General features: G+C 41.5%; 1 long non-coding RNA gene across 2 annotated transcripts; it reads right to left on the bottom strand.

Moving 5' to 3' along the window:
* Positions 1–7,430: 7,430 nt before the first annotated feature.
* LOC145451603 (uncharacterized) lies at positions 7,431–14,159 on the bottom strand. 2 transcript variants are annotated; one of them, XR_013918961.1, is made up of 5 exons: positions 13,965–14,159; positions 13,595–13,727; positions 11,463–11,575; positions 9,277–9,374; positions 7,431–7,476 (listed from the first exon to the last, which is right to left on the bottom strand). It is a non-coding gene; the product is annotated as an uncharacterized LOC145451603 (long non-coding RNA). The 2 variants fall into 2 exon arrangements; XR_013918960.1 differs by lacking the exon at positions 7,431–7,476 and having other exon boundaries at positions 9,105–9,374.
* Positions 14,160–16,271: the final 2,112 nt, after the last annotated feature.

The following is a 16,271-nucleotide window of genomic DNA, read 5'->3' as shown; positions in this document are numbered from 1 at the left end:
GAGCATGGATTAGGATTAGGTTTTGAAAAAACAGGATTTGTGAAATTATGTTGGATTTGGATTGGATTTGGATTAGACATTTTTTTCAGAACGGATTAGGATTTGGATTGGATTGAACTATTTTCTGGGAGATTGAAATGTCGTGTGGCGAATGGCGACAAACTTTATTCAGATCAGTTATTAATGTACTTATGGTTACTAAGTTATCTTGAATCAAGTGAATCGTTGGTTGTGAAAGAAAATTTTCGAATCCCTCCACTGCATAAATTAGTATTTTTTCTGAATTTCCAGTTGGAATCGGATTAGGATTGGACATGGACTTGAATATAAAAAAGTTATGGATTAGGATTTGGAGTTGGATTTGAAGGTTCGGATTTGGATTGGATTAGGACATAGAAATTTCAAATCCGCTCATCTCTGGTGTCTATTGAGCTCGGAAATCCGTCCATAGCTGCCTTCTGCTGCTGCCATACTGATGGTCAGTTTCCTTGCTTTGTTTGTCTCGGTGCTCCTAATTGAGCCGTCTGTAAAAGATTAATAATATTACCTAAAGTGGTGTCGTTACCTAGGTCATAAGAGTTTTGCATTGCTATGCAACATCATCGACCATCCAAGGATGACATTTTCAATAGTAAGACAGGAAAAAAATTGGACAAATTAAATATATACTGTGTTAAATACTATCTAATATAAAACATACCATGTTCTACATATTCAAGATATTTATTGAGGTACTGTGTATGAATTAACAGTAGCAAAAATTGGAGGTGGTAGAAAATCCAAGAAACGGATTTTGGACATTCATGCCACAGCCCAGTTCATTTGCCCAAGCGTGGGACCGGCACTGGTTATGCTCCCTAGATTCTGGTAACTCGAGTCATTTTCTCAAAATTGAGAAATGACTCGACTCGAACCAAGTCATATGACTCGAGCCTCAGACGGCCAAGACCGACATTTCACTGTAATTTTGAATGGTGCTGTCACGGTGGTTTTCCGCCTGTATCTGTGATATTGTCACACATGATTGCCTCGCATCATGAGGCCAAGTGTCTTGGCACGTGCTCAGTCTTTCCGTAGTCTTCGCAGTGTAAACAGGGCTTTGCAACGCTGTTAGTTTAAACTGGTATTAATGTAATTTCTCATTTAGAGTATATGCCAGCGTATTTTTTAACGGTACGATATAGTCTGGTTTGTTTGATCGACATTCTACAATACACACAAGGGGAAACTTACTGTGTCCGGACTTATTAGCCAGTTAATTATACTCAGTCAGTCATTACTCGCAGCTATTGCTCCAGTCCAACTCGCCGTCGAGTTGTAACAGTTCTGTGAAGGACTGAATGTGTCATAACAAGGACATAAAGGAAACTTACTGTGTCCGGATTTATTAGCCAGTTAATTATACTCAGTCAGTCATTACTCGCAGCGATTGCTCCAGTCCAACTCGCCGTCGAGTTGTAACAGTTCTGTGAAGGACTGAATGTGTCAATAAGAAGGACATAAGTTAAAAAATACGAGAGCTGACTGACATCGATATGGATCGTACACTGCAAGCCGCTGGTCGACAGGCGTTAAGCAAGCAGCAGCATATCGACGACGTCATCCGAATTTCCAACATCAATAACTATTGCATTAAACCTCAAACTTTGAAGAAATCACCGAGTCTTCATTCCGTCACATCGTCAAGAAAAGCAGCCAAAGACCGCAAGGCTGCCCTGGAACTTAAGAAAATCGAACTTGAAGAAGAAGCTGCAGCTGCTGTTTTGAAACTCAGAGAAGATGCTGCAAAAACAGCATTACATTTCAAGCTCAGAAAACTGGAAGCTATTAAAAAATTGAACGCTGCCATAGAAGAAGAAGCCTTGTGCCAACGTTTTGACGGATCACAAAAGCCGAACACTCGAATTGACATAAACACTACTGTGAGTATGGAACCTTCAACTTTGCCCGCTACTCAAGCAATGACTTTATCTACCTTGCACACGCCTGCATCTGTGCCAGTCAGCAGTACTGGGCAGAGGCTCGTTTCTGAGCCGGCGATAACCCAACCGACCACTCGTCAGTTAACCGCATCAGCAATCCCATGTCATTCCCAGTCTATCCATTCTCATAGTCTCACTGCCGGTTCCAGGCCGGTCATTCCCTTGTATTCTCAAAGCACTCAGCAGTGCCAGAGTGGCCTTAGATCTAATGATATACCTCCTCGTTCTCGCGGTCAATCCGCCGATATTCCTTACGTGCCAAATGCGCACAATGATGTCATTCCTCGTTCTCGCGGTCAATCCGCCGATATTCGTAGTGTGCCAACAGGGTACAACGATGTCATTCCTCGTTCTCGCGGTCAATCCGCCGATATTCGTAGTGTGCCAACCGGGTACAACGATGTCATTCCTCGTTCTCGCGGTCAATCCGCCGATATTCGTAGTGTGCCAACCGGGTACAACGATGTCATTCCTCGTTCTCGCGGTCAATCCGCCGATATTCGTAGTGTGCCAACCGGGTACAACGATGTCATTCCTCAATCTCGCGGTCAATCCGCCGATATTCGTAGTGTGCCAACCGGGCACAACGATGTCATTCCTCGTTCTCGCGGTCAATCCGCCGATATTCGCAGTGTGCCAACCGGGCACAACGATGTCATTCCTCGTTCTCGCGGTCAATCCGCCGATATTCGTAGTGTGCCAACCGGGTACAACGATGTCATTCCTCGTTCTCGCGGTCAATCCGCCGATATCCATAGTGTGCCAAGCGGGCACAACGATCTTATTCCTCGTTCGCGCGGTCAATCCGCCTATATCCGTAATGTGCCGAATGCGCGCACTGATCTTATTCGTAATGTGCCAACCTGGCACAACGATCTCGCTTCTCGCTCTCGCGATAAACTCGCAAATCATTGTCGTACAGACAATTTCAATGTTGATCTCGTGCCCTTAGCGCACAACAATTACAGTTCTCATGCTCGCGATAAAGTCGCACCTACTTTTAGTTTTATCTACGAACCTGATTGCGTCCTTAAGCCCGAAAATGTAAATCCTAACGATAAGCACTCCGCTCGAACCGAATCCACATCTTATCCTCGCAAGCTTTTCGAAAGCCTCCCGCCTGCGTCTGACACACCACACAGTGGTGTCGGTCAGAGGCCCGTTAATGGGCCGGCGCCCGCACCGACAAGTTATCCAAACCCTAAACCTAGTCCATGCGACTCCCCTAATCATGATACTCCTGTAACCATCAAACTCTTCGGGGATGTAACCATGAAATTCTTCGGGGCTGTTCCCAGAGCCCAATTCCGAACAGTCATTCCAAGTAGTACCAATGTCGCTACTGTGCCTGTCATATCTGCAAACGACGAAGTCCCTCCGCAGGGACAAAACGACCTGATACCTGTTACTGTAAGTGACAGTTCGACTTACTGTGCCCCTGGTTATGGCAAACTTGAGATTTCTGGAAACTCTGATGCCGACACGCAAGCTGAACTCGACGATTCTGAAGACTGTGACGCCAACACGCAACCTCTGTCCAACGTAGAAGACGCTGCGCCTCCGCGCACAACAAACATACGTCACAAAGTGTTTCCGCTCAAGAAAACGGAGACTGTCAAACTGCCCTACAACATAGAAGCTGCCAAGATGTCCCTCAAAAACCAACGCACTACATTTGCGGAAGAACCCGAGTTCTTTCGAAAGTACAAAGAGAAAATCAGCGAGTACCTACCTCGGCGGTACGCTCAACTCGGTCCGCCTGACTTGCTCTCTTCATCCAAACGACCTTCCAAACCTATCTATTTCCATACCCAACAACGAAAGATGCTGAGCAGCCGCAAACCGCAACTTGCCGCAGCCGTATCCGACAACAAACTTGCTACAGACGTTGTAGAAGGTTTCAACTACGATATCGACTCCGCTCGCTACTGTACCGACAGCACCGAAATGCTCCGAAGCATTCGAACGACCTCTGCTCGATTCAACGCCTCCGTCCGCCAACGACCGCCTTGAAGCAGGATCGCTCCGCGCGCGCGCGTTACCTGACATGTTTCATTTTTATTCTGTCATGTGTTTCTTTTCTGTCCCGACTTGAATCGTTCTCAGCTTCCTTGAGAAGCATAAAAACCCTTAATTTTACCGCACAATGTCACTCGCTTTGATAATACGTCACTATACTGCTACTGCAAGTTCTGTCCCTAATTTTAAGAAAAAATTCTGGATCATGAGACCAGACTTCCACTCGTAAACTTACTGTTTTGTACACAACTGGTACTCGTCGTCGCATCCGAAATAGTGTTGCCTTGAATTAAATAACTTTTGCCTACTCATATTGCACGTTTTCTGTACATTGCCTTAGCTTACTGACGCTGTCTCTGCTTCCTATACATTGCATTTGCCATGCATATTTCTTCATTCCCCGATCGTCTGCATAATCCGAAAAACCACCATTCCTTCATTTTTTCTGTGGCTCAACGATAACTGCCTTTTTGCAATTACGTTTCGCCACGGGGGCGGCTATGTCACGGTGGTTTTCCGCCTGTATCTGTGATATTGTCACACATGATTGCCTCGCATCATGAGGCCAAGTGTCTTGGCACGTGCTCAGTCTTTCCGTAGTCTTCGCAGTGTAAACAGGGCTTTGCAACGCTGTTAGTTTAAACTGGTATTAATGTAATTTCTCATTTAGAGTATATGCCAGCGTATTTTTTAACGGTATGATATAGTCTGGGTTGTTTGATCGACATTCTACAATACACACAAGAGGAAACTTACTGTGTCCGGATTTATTAGCCAGTTAATTATACTCAGTCAGTCATTACTCGCAGCGATTGCTCCAGTCCAACTCGCCGTCGAGTTGTAACAGTTCTGTGAAGGACTGAATGTGTCAATAACAAGGACAGGTGCAGTTACCACAATATTGGGATTTGGTCTATTGGTACGGGTACTTGAAAATGCGATCAGAAACTGCTAAAAATGGAGTATATAATAATTTAGTATATAATAAATGTGAACCATTCGATATCACCATACAGGCAAGTTCTTTAACAAGACTTTAACTGAAAACTGAGCAGTCAACACACTGACTTGGACTCGAGGCATAATACCATGACTCGGACTCGACCCTCTGCTCGCTGACTAGCACTCGGTAGTGAATTGAAAATGACTTGACCACTTGACTCGAGGAAACTATAGAAGTGAGATCGACTTCTAACTCTGAGCCTTGTGACTTGGTTACAACCCTGCACAAGACCAATTCGAGTAGTCAGCAGTCTCAGCAGTTTTAATTTAATTAATCACCGCAGATTACCTTCTTCAACATCCTCACATGTTCTTTTTGTACTCGTAGAACTGCAACGGAAGTGCAGCAAAGTTTGGGTCATTGACAACATATAGGTCAAACTGCCGACTGCTGAAAAGACGCAGCTTGTGAGACTTGTCGTTTGGAAAGACGTTTACGATAAATTTGATCATAATTTAATTTGATCACACATTTAATTTGGCGTGACTACCATAATCAAGATTCATTAAACAATAATCCAGAAAAACAACCTAATTATTCATGGACAAACGTAGCAATCGCTCATCCATTATTTGTCAAAGTGATATCCAAAAAGCAAAAGAAAGTTTTAACATGCTCTTGGATTTTTCCATTTAGTGCATATATTGCAATAGTGTGAAACATACAAACCCTGTTTAGGTAGCTTTGATGCCAAAAACGACCCGTATCTTAAATATAATAATACAACATAAGCCGGGGTTGAATTTATGCCGTCTCATTAAGACATTTACTATAGTTTCGAAAGTTCAGCACAAGTTACTTTGCAAGCACGCTGAAAACATGTGGTAGCCTATATACTAGTCAGCCCTCACCATTACCGGACCCCGACCTGACATATCGATCTCGCCTTCCGTCACTTGCCACCTGATTTTATCGCTTGCCACTTTATATTATCTTCTTTAATTTCAATCAGTGTGCAGCATGCCTCATCCTCTTTACATCGCATAGGGCCTGGTGGGTGTCTGATCTTCAGTGTTGGGATGACTCGAGTCACCTTTTTTGTATGACTTGACTTGACTCGAGTCACTTTGGTAAAATGAGCTTGACTTGAAATGTGCAGAAATGTGCATTGACTCGTAACTCGGAGCAAAATTCACGAGTTAATTTCAAGTCATCAAGTAATCGGTGTCGATAAAAATCACTGTATCTTGCATATGTTCGGATTGTTCGCGAAACGCTGCTGTTACCCGTGAGAGCGACCAATCATTCAATGATCGCGCGTTTTACTGAGCCTCTGTTGTTCTCTCACAAATTAATCGACCGCAAATGAAGTGATCGAAGCTTACAGCCTACGTTGTCGTGAACTAGTAGTAAAGTAATTTAGTAGCAAAATGTCTATTTTTGTTCTCTGTTCTTACCTTAACCAAACCTCTTGTTTTATCGAAATTGAATGCACATATAGTTTATATAGTCCTCAACCATCGGCGCGGGCTCAAATTATTTCATGGCAATTGGTAAATGCGTATGCGTAATGTATTGTATCTTATCAATTCGTTTCTCTATTCTCTATTGTGGTTGGGAACTATAAACTGAGGATATTCAACTCTTATTCGATCATTGGTTCAGAATCAATGACCACTCAATCTGTATTTCAGACAGCTAGAAAAATGCATTGACGTAATCATGCCTCATACTTCGAAAAGGCAACTTGACTTGAATTGTGACTTGACTTGACTCGAGTCACCTCCAAAAATCGAGTGACTTGACTTGACTCGAGTCACCTTCGAAAATCGATTGACTTGACTTAAATCGAGTCAAAATCTGCAATGACTCGAAATGACTCTTGACTCGAAGGTAGTGACTTGATCCCAACAAGTGATCTCAAGACTACTCCTAGTCGTTTCGGCATCTTTCTATCATCCATCGTATTGCAGTATTGTGATGTTTTGAAGTGATACAATTTTATGAATAAACTTGAACTTGAACTAATATGCATACAAATATGTTTCACAACAAAATACTAAAACCTGTAAATGAGATAATGCCAAGAAGCGAAAATTACCCGAAATGGACACATGACGCACAGGCGATAACTTCGCAGACAATCTTCATTGTAGGTTGTCAAGATTGACGTCGTGGACGGATGGATATTACTTCCAAGCAGCAGTGGCGAGATAGCGCAGTGGTATAATCCGCGGCTGCAACACCAATGGGTGCTGGTTCGAGTCCGACCGAGGTCGACTTCCGAATTCCGATACCTAAGTGTTGGAGGTTTACCTAGGCTCCTCCTCGCCACCTCATCCGCGTCAGCGGTGTCTTACAAAAGCCTAGAGGTGGGCCGTGCTACAAGTCGGCAGTTACGGAAAAATAAGATGAATATCGGCCTGGTGTAAATGACCATAGTAGTCGAAAAACACCATGAATACCCTAAAAAAACAAACAAACAAACTTCCAAGCAGCGACGATGTGGATTTTGAACAGATGACTCCCATGCTGCACGTGATCAAGTGAACAAACATGACAGCGATATATAAACATATATATATATATATATGTAGAAAACAGAATCACGAGTCAGATGCAAGGACAATCGTTTCTGCAAGATGACTGCGTGATTCAATAGGGATGCTTTGGTTTTTAAAATAATGATGGCATTTTAGGCAAATATTTAACCTTATCATAGCAGCGTTTATCAACGATTGTGGCTATCTGAGTATAAACATGCCTTACAATCAGAGCCATGTGAAGCGTTCTTCAGAGAGGTATACGCTACTTGTTTATAGATATACAATCCGAAATTAACTAGATGGTATTGTCGAGTGATAGAATGATTTATTGGTAATCTTTAACACAGACGACTCCATAAGGACACAGTGCACGGATTCAACAGGTATTGTGTGTCAATAGTTGTTATCAGATACTCTATGCATGAACTTGCCAATGACTGCCAAGCAAAATGTATATAATGTATCAGTGGCTGTAATACTTTAAACGGGAGAATTTTATGCATTAATCCAACAAATAATTGATTGGCACAATTCGACTAGAATTGGAATATTGATTGGAATTGTAATTTAATTATTGATATTTGACTAGAATTAGAATTAAATTACAATAGTCTACAGACCAAGTCTGAAGGCGCGTGTACCAGTGTTGGGATCAAGTCACTACCTTCGAGTCACGAGTCATTTCGAGTCATTGCACATTTTGACTCGAGTCAAGTCAAGTCAATCGATTTTCGAAGGTGACTCGAGTCAAGTCACGTCACTCGATTTTTGGAGGTGACTCGAGTCAAGTCGAGTCAAGTCAAGTCAAGTCACGAGTCAAGTCCCAATTCAAGTCAAGTTGTCTTTTCAAAGTATGAGGCATGATTACGTCATTGCATTATGCTGTAGCTGTCTGAAAAACAGGTTGAGTGGTCAATGGTCATTGATTTTGAACCGATGAACGAATATAGAGTTAAATATACACGCAAGAAGGCGCTGTATCGCTCACATATACGTATAACTGATAAACTACGTAAGTAGTTGCATAGCCTCAGTTTATAGTTACCAGTCAAAATAGAGAAACGAATTATTCAGATGCCATACATTACCCATTTACAAATTGATATGATACAATTCGAGCCTGCGCCAACGGTTCAGAACTATATAAATTATATTCGATTTCTATTTCAATAAAACATGAGGTTTGGTTAAGGTAAGAACAGAGGACAGAAATAGACATTTTGCCATTAAATTACTTTACTATACTAGTTTACGACAACGTAAGCTGTAAGCTTCGATCACTTCGTATGCGGTCAATTTATTTGTGAGAAAACAATGGACTCTCACACCCATTTACTGATTGGTCGCTCTCACGACTTACGCCTGCGTTTCGCGAACAATCCGAACATATGCAAGATAAAGTGATTTTTATCGACACCGATTACTTGATGACTTGAAATTGACTCGTAAAAATTACTTCGAGTCACGAGTCAATCCGCATTTTTGAAGCGCCGAGTCAAGTCAAGTCAAGTCATTTTTGCAAAGTGACTCGAGTCAAGTCAAGTCATACGAAAAAGGTGACTCGAGTCTGACTCGAGTCAAGTCATGACTCGAGTCATCCCAACACTGGCGTGTACTCGATAAATTACATACTACAAAATCAAATCTTTCCTATCAAATTGAAAAGGTACAAGGGCTTTGTGGAGACGTTGTATTTCAACCTTAGTTTACCCTTTTTCCCACACAGTACTAATTTGAGTAGTCAGCAGTCTCGCCAGTTTTAACTCAATTAATCACCGCAGATTACCTTTGTCAACATCATCACATCTGTTCTTTTTTGTACTCATCGAACTGCAGCGGAAGGGCAGATAAGTCCAAGATGCCTGCGGGTCAAACTGCCCACTGCTGAAAAGGAAAGTACTTTGTACCACAGTAGTTGTCATCAGAGTACAACATTGGCAACAAGGTCACTACAAGTGACACTTTGTGATGTTGGTAAAGCACACTATGTTAAAATACAACACTCAAGAACAAGGATTCGTGATGGTCGCTCGAAACGCGAAAATGAATGAAGTTCCTCATGAATATTAGTAGTGTCACATATTACTATCAAACATTTTCAGCCCATGTGATCAGATTCACCGGTAGAGTTGATGGAGTTTTCGAAAATTAAGAGCAAGTCATAAATGCAGAGGTGGTCAGAGTAGTTAAGAAAGCTACTCAAGTAGAAGTAGCGACGAAGAAATCTACTCAAGTACGAGTAGAAGTACTTCTTCCGTAAGCAACCTAAGACTACTTGAAGTAGAAGTAGAATTGACCGACTTTAAATCTACTCAAGTAAGTAAGTAGTTGTGAAAACGATCCTAATTCGTTCACATGGATTGTCAAAACGTGCAAATTGAACTATGCGAAAGGTGCCGAGCTCGATTCCTACTGATACATACCAGGAGGTATCCAATTTTCGAGAGCATAAGCATTCGTCCGCATCATGGTATGAAAATGATAGTATTGATATGGAAATGCGATGCTAATCCTCTGTTTTCTCGAACATCACGTTTTAAAAAATATCATGATATAGCGCCCTCCCCCATAATATAAGGCCAGTAGTTTAGTCGAAGAGCAATACGGAGAAGTTGTACAGGATACGGTGGACACACTTTTCACCATTGGTAAATATAACGCAGAGCGAATGTTTGTAGACGTTATAGTTGTATAATCTAACTCCAGAAGGTTACGTTTACCATTCGTTGCGTGTTTCTTTGCGTTCGACGAACCGGCGTCCCACGCCGTAGGGTTCGTTGGCTGACGTACCACGAAGCCTATCTAGTGCACACTGCACACGTATTCGAAGATCACACGGACGGTTACTCCGTATCCACATAGCGCGAAGAAAATTCTAGGCTTTACACAATTTTTATGAAAATTAAATGCTGATACTCCGTGAAAACAGCCCCGAAATTCCTCAAGCTATCATCCTGTTCAGAGGAATAAACTACTTCTACTTGACAAACTGAAAATAGCGAAAAGTAAGTAAGTAGATCACAAAATATTACAAAGTAGAAGTAGCTAAAATCAGATCTACTTGAGTAAGAGGAAAACTACTTGAGTACTTCGAAAAAGTAGAAGTACTTCGTTACTGACCACCTCTGCATAAATGATGATGTATCTTCGGCCAAAACCGCCGATGATGCACCTTCAGCCCACGCCAATTGTTATCAGTCACTCTGTGACATGCTGTCATTTCTTGACCTGCCATCAGGATTGTCGGTATAGTGGAAATATATTGGAATCGCCCAACGTACCAGAAACAAATTTCTTTCGAGAGGAGCACACAATTCTATTTGAAACGCATCATTTTCCTATGCTGTTTGCATCTGCACTGTGGGGTGGTGCTCAGATTGCAAAGGGCGCTACCATATTAAAATCGAAAAATGAAGCTGCATTGAATCGCACGGCCGCAGGTTGGTAATCAAATTTCCCCCTAATTTATCACTGTGCAAACTCACCAACTCACTGCGCGGTCCCTTGGACAAGAGTGCGTAACACAGGGTTGCCACAGCTGTACTTCCGATCCACCCGCATATTTTCGGCAATGTGTGGTGTCGACTAAAATAAAAAGGACATAACTTTGACTCGACTGGCGATTCCCCCAAATTATGCGAAACCACAACGTTCACTATGACTCGGACTCGAGTTTTTCTATCGCATATTAATCCATTTCCTACAAAAAGAGTTGTGTCGCTTCGTCTGGCTACGAATTATACTCATTACAAATTAGTGATGTAGGCCTACATCTGAAATGGTCGTCAATTTGGTCTGATGATCAACAGTGCCTTCTGCAAAAGAGATAGTGATAAATTTTTTTTCGAACCACAGATGGATTTTTTGTGCGCGGCATACATTTTTCTGTGCGCACAGACTTTATCAGCAGAGTGTGCGAGCAGCTTAGAGGGAACATTGTTGCCCACCCCTGTACTAGACTGATAGTCTCACCTGAATGGAAGCAGTTACTTTACATGTTTCGAACATACTATCAATCAAGTCTTGAGATGCCTGTGGAATGTGGATGCAGGGTATCGTAGTTCATAGATCTTGGGTTCAGCTGGCTAAAGCATAAGCAGAGGCAGATTTATTTTGTAGATGCCCTACACCAGTGGTTCTTAACCTTTTTTCCACCAGCGCCCCCTTTCAAAAATTATCGTGCTCCAGCGCCCTCCACCTCATATTGTAAGGACTGTAATAAAGACAATGGGTCAGAGGGAGGGCCGTAACAGCACTTCCTCAGTCCCTCTAAACAAATGATTATCTTGGTCACCCATAGCGTGATAACTGGTGTGGGCTTCGCCCCCAAGAACCCGATCGCGTGATTTCGATGGTCAGCAAAGTTTATGTGGCCTGGTCGCCCTACAAGAGCCAAAATTTTCTATAATGCATGAATGAAATAGCAGGTAATTGCATAATGCATATATAAGTCACTATAAACTTTTTATCCTCTCAGCCCCGTAATCAGATTTTCCAGTGGCGCTGAGTGAGCTGTTGTATTGAAAAATGAAGGCCACGTAATTAATAATTGAACATATTCGGGCGTGCCCGTTGGTACAATTAATTCGTTACATGTTATTTTGTTACCTCTTGTCCGCTATATAGTCAAAAGATATTGAAACGCATAAACGTATTAAAGTTAGCACACGATTCAAAATTGGTATTTCGTCACTGGCAAATAATTTTTTGTGATGGATGTTATTTGTCCTGTGGGGTGCAGATTGCGACGACATGATAATTCGGCACGAGCAATTTAATCACATATGGACAATTAGACTTATATACATCGAAGTTTACGCTCAACATAAGGGCAATCCTCTTCGGCAAAGGTTTTCTCGCTGACGATCTTTTTGACGAACTTCTCGAAGTCCCATATTCACCGGAACTTCATATGTCTTCGTGCATCCTAGCGTGGTAATGGCCGACGCCGAAATGCCTATTTCTATTTTCTATAATTATGCATATTCTTCCCTGGGGAAGTCGTCATAACATGATATTTAATTTATGTTCATTCGCCGAAAAAATTTAGGGCACCCTTCGAGTTAACGGATCGGGGGTTTGGGTTGCAGCAGTTTTGGTCTTGGTAAGAGGTCAAAGTGCTGTCGGTCTATTTGGGAATTCGGTATTGGAAACATATCGCACTTTAATCGCGCTAGAGGACCATTCGACTGTAATAAACCATATATTAATATGTAATAATTGGGATATTCAGGGTCTAATCAAGGCTGTTAAAACAACAATCGGGTACGGTTTCATATACCCTGTGGTTCGGATTTTGTCTTAGTGCTTCGTGTAACTATAAGTAAGTAAACTGAGAAAGGGATGCGTATATCTGCTCACATTGAATTTAGTACTGTACCCAGATATTAATTTCAACATGAATGTATTCCAAACAAAGCAACTCATATAATATAATGTTCGTGTGAGGTTGTGAACCACAACACGAGATAACATCATCCTTTATGATACGATGAAGAAATATTCTGACTATTTAAGTTTGTAGCTATCAAGTACAAGTATATTTAGTTATTCATTTCGTGCACAAAGCTTCAAAACTGATGTTATGTACAAGGGGCTCTCACTCTCAATCAAAAGTGATATACAGTGCCTCCTTCTTTGATTTTCACACGCTGTGCGCTGTGGAATATAATACCTATAATTCGAAACATTTTGTTGAAAATAGCCCTCGCAAGCGTGACGGCAGTGCTTTATATAACGGGAAATTGGCGTTCTAAAAGCACGCGCAATTTGTTTTATATGAATTATAATAACCCAGTACATTTATGAAAACATATGTAGCAAACATCGTCGCGTAGCGCGACCAAAAATGTCGGGATTTGACGTGTTTTCTGGGATGTTAATTTGTTCTGAATACTCCATAAGGATATGACATATCCGATATGTCCTACTACCACATCATCTACCGCGAAGCTAATTTTCTTCAGCGCCCCCTTGTCGCCCACCTGAGCCCAGCGCCCCCTGAGCATTTTTGCCCCCTTCAAAATCGCCAGCGCCCCTTGGGGGGCGCTGGTGGCAAGGTTAAGAGCCACTGCCCTACACCAATTACTGCAATAATAAATCACCTTCACTTCTTCCATACAAGTGTACATTTGTCCTGTCCGGTTCATTACACGCATTCGCCGAGCTGGAAGTCATGTTTGAATCGCCGTTTGATCTCACAGAAATGGCTAAATGCTGACGAGAGCTTGCCGAATGCTGCGCCACACGAAAAACAAACAAATGCACGTCATTGCCAACAGCACACATCAAAGAAATATGGATTTAAAAATGAGGTTCAAGATCAGGGAAACGGCTGAAATTAGATATAGGATCAATTCCGACATGCAGAGTAAAATGTCTAGTGTCTAATGCATACAATAGAGATAACCTGAATCAGCAGTTCGAGTGGTTAACAAAGTGGAACTATTGTCACTGTACAAGTACACAACAAACCTGCTATGAATTTTTCTTATCCAAATTCGATGCCAGATGCCATCTATACCTGTCAGGGAATCCACATGTCTTTTTCTGGAACCCTATGTATGATTGCTCCTCGACATATCAGGCTTGCCGAACTTATATACTTGACATAGCAAGAAATCTTGTAACTTGTGTTCATCATCTTCACCTTCTTGTGTTATAACGCTGAAAAAAAAGCATAACAACAAGATACCGGATATTAACCAGACCTAGTATAAATTTGAAAGAATAGTACTAATATTCAAGGTAAAAATTTGGTATCAACAAAAAGCCTGATACCTGCCATGCTCTTTTACAAGCCCTGTAGAATTCTCATTCTGACATTTATTGGATACATTATTTATAAATCATTTCGACACAATGCCGGCCCGGGAGGTCATATTTTGCGGCCCGTGACCTGATTTGAGATTTTGGAAGACCGCTTAATGAAGCATTTCTTAAATGCTGAAACTGCTGTAATTGAAAGATATTGTTACTGTTGTTTAAAATAAGCTATGCTCACGTGCGCGATTTAATGCTGCTAAATGTTTTAATTATTGGGTACCGTTCCCCACGAAAAAACACGCATGATTTATAGAATAGGCATTTCGTCGTAGGCTATCATCACGCCATGATGCACGAGAACATATGAAGTTTCGGCCAACATGGGACTCAGATTACGTGCCTAAAAGTTCATCAGCGTGAAAACCTTAGCTGAAAAGGATTGCCCTCATGTTTACCGAAAACTTCGATATAAATGTTTAATTGTCCACGTGCCTAAATGGCTGGCGCTGAATCTTTTTGTCTTGGCAATCAGAATCCCATTTAATGGCATCCCACAGAAAAAAATTGATATTTGCCAGTGGAGAATTCACAATTGTGAATTGTGTGCTTCTTTTAGTTTAGTAAGTTTAGGCGATTTCAATATATTTTGACTATATAGCGGACATAAAGTCACGAATTAACTACATGTAACGAAGTAATTGTACCAACAGGCCTGCCCGAATATGCTTAATTAATAATTATAAGTGCCCTAAATTTCCCAAGAAAACACGTCACTGAGCTGTACCGGTAAATCTGATTACGTCGGCTAAAGGGGATACAAATTTTAATACAATGTAGCCTATATGCAATGACCAACAATATTGACAGATTCAATCAGGAATTATAGAAACTTTTCGAGGTTCGCGCGATCGGGCCACATAGAACTTGCTTAACACTGATAAGAAGCACTGGTTACAAGTTTGAGGGGGGGTCGAACCTCCAGAAGTTTAGTTTATCAGCCCATCTTATCAGTCTATCAACCAAGGATCTTCTTATTGCAACCTTGTATTCACCTCGGTTGCAAACGACTGGTACCTTACGTTACCAGGATGGGCTCCCCGCAGCCCCAACACGTCTGAGTATGTAGTTACTTCCACCGTTTACCCGCATTTCACTGGTTTTTGCCTATAACTAGTTTTCAATACAATATCCATTGTAGAATAATATTTATTAACTCGAAGACTTTTCGGGTGCCTCTTTTCAAGAGTTATCGGCACACTAAAGGGATTTAAACAGATTTAAAAGCAAAACCAAAAAAACTAGTTTTATGATAACAATAGAGAAAACTTTCTTTTTAGGACCTATATAAACATGATATTTCTGCAGCTTTTGAGCTATATCATGAATCAGCGGTTGCCGAGATATGCAGATTTACCCCCTCGTACCCAGAAATTTGGGGTTGCCGGCTGGAAAATGGGGGAATTCCCCTAAAATCAATCTTTATTGAAGTTTCAGGTCATTTGTCTGGATGTCAGAATCCCCTTTTTTCGATTTAAAAAAAAGTCATTTTCACTACACCCTACTGACCACCTTTGCTAATAGTCCCAGCAGGACTGGAATAATTTGCTAATTGTGAAAATGGATAGCTTTGCATCCAGTGCCACTAATCACAAATGATGAAACAATGTTTTACTAGAATTTTTCACGAAATACCTGGCGACTTCTAACCAGACATGGGGTGATTACTTCATGAATGTAATCGATTGCGATTACGATTACTTCTGCATGACGCGATTACGATTACGATTACAGCAAAATCAGGCAGTAGTCGATTACGATTACATTAGAAAAGTAATCACGATTACTCACGATTACATTGATTTTGCATCTTAGAAGTTATGTCGGAAGACAATATATGGATTGCGCTAAAAAGGCCTAATGAGATAACAAACTTACTTTAAAAAAGATGCGTCATTTGCCTGTTATGTCATAATGTACCGATTGCCCATTTTTATAGAGGTCGATTTGTCGCACCTA

The sequence above is a fragment of the Botryllus schlosseri genome, chromosome 12, assembly GCF_051294905.1.
Source record: "Botryllus schlosseri isolate E-star chromosome 12, Bs_hap1, whole genome shotgun sequence".
In the NCBI taxonomy this organism is placed as follows: Eukaryota; Metazoa; Chordata; class Ascidiacea; order Stolidobranchia; family Styelidae; genus Botryllus; species Botryllus schlosseri.
This window is presented reverse-complemented; position numbering and strand designations above follow the sequence as displayed.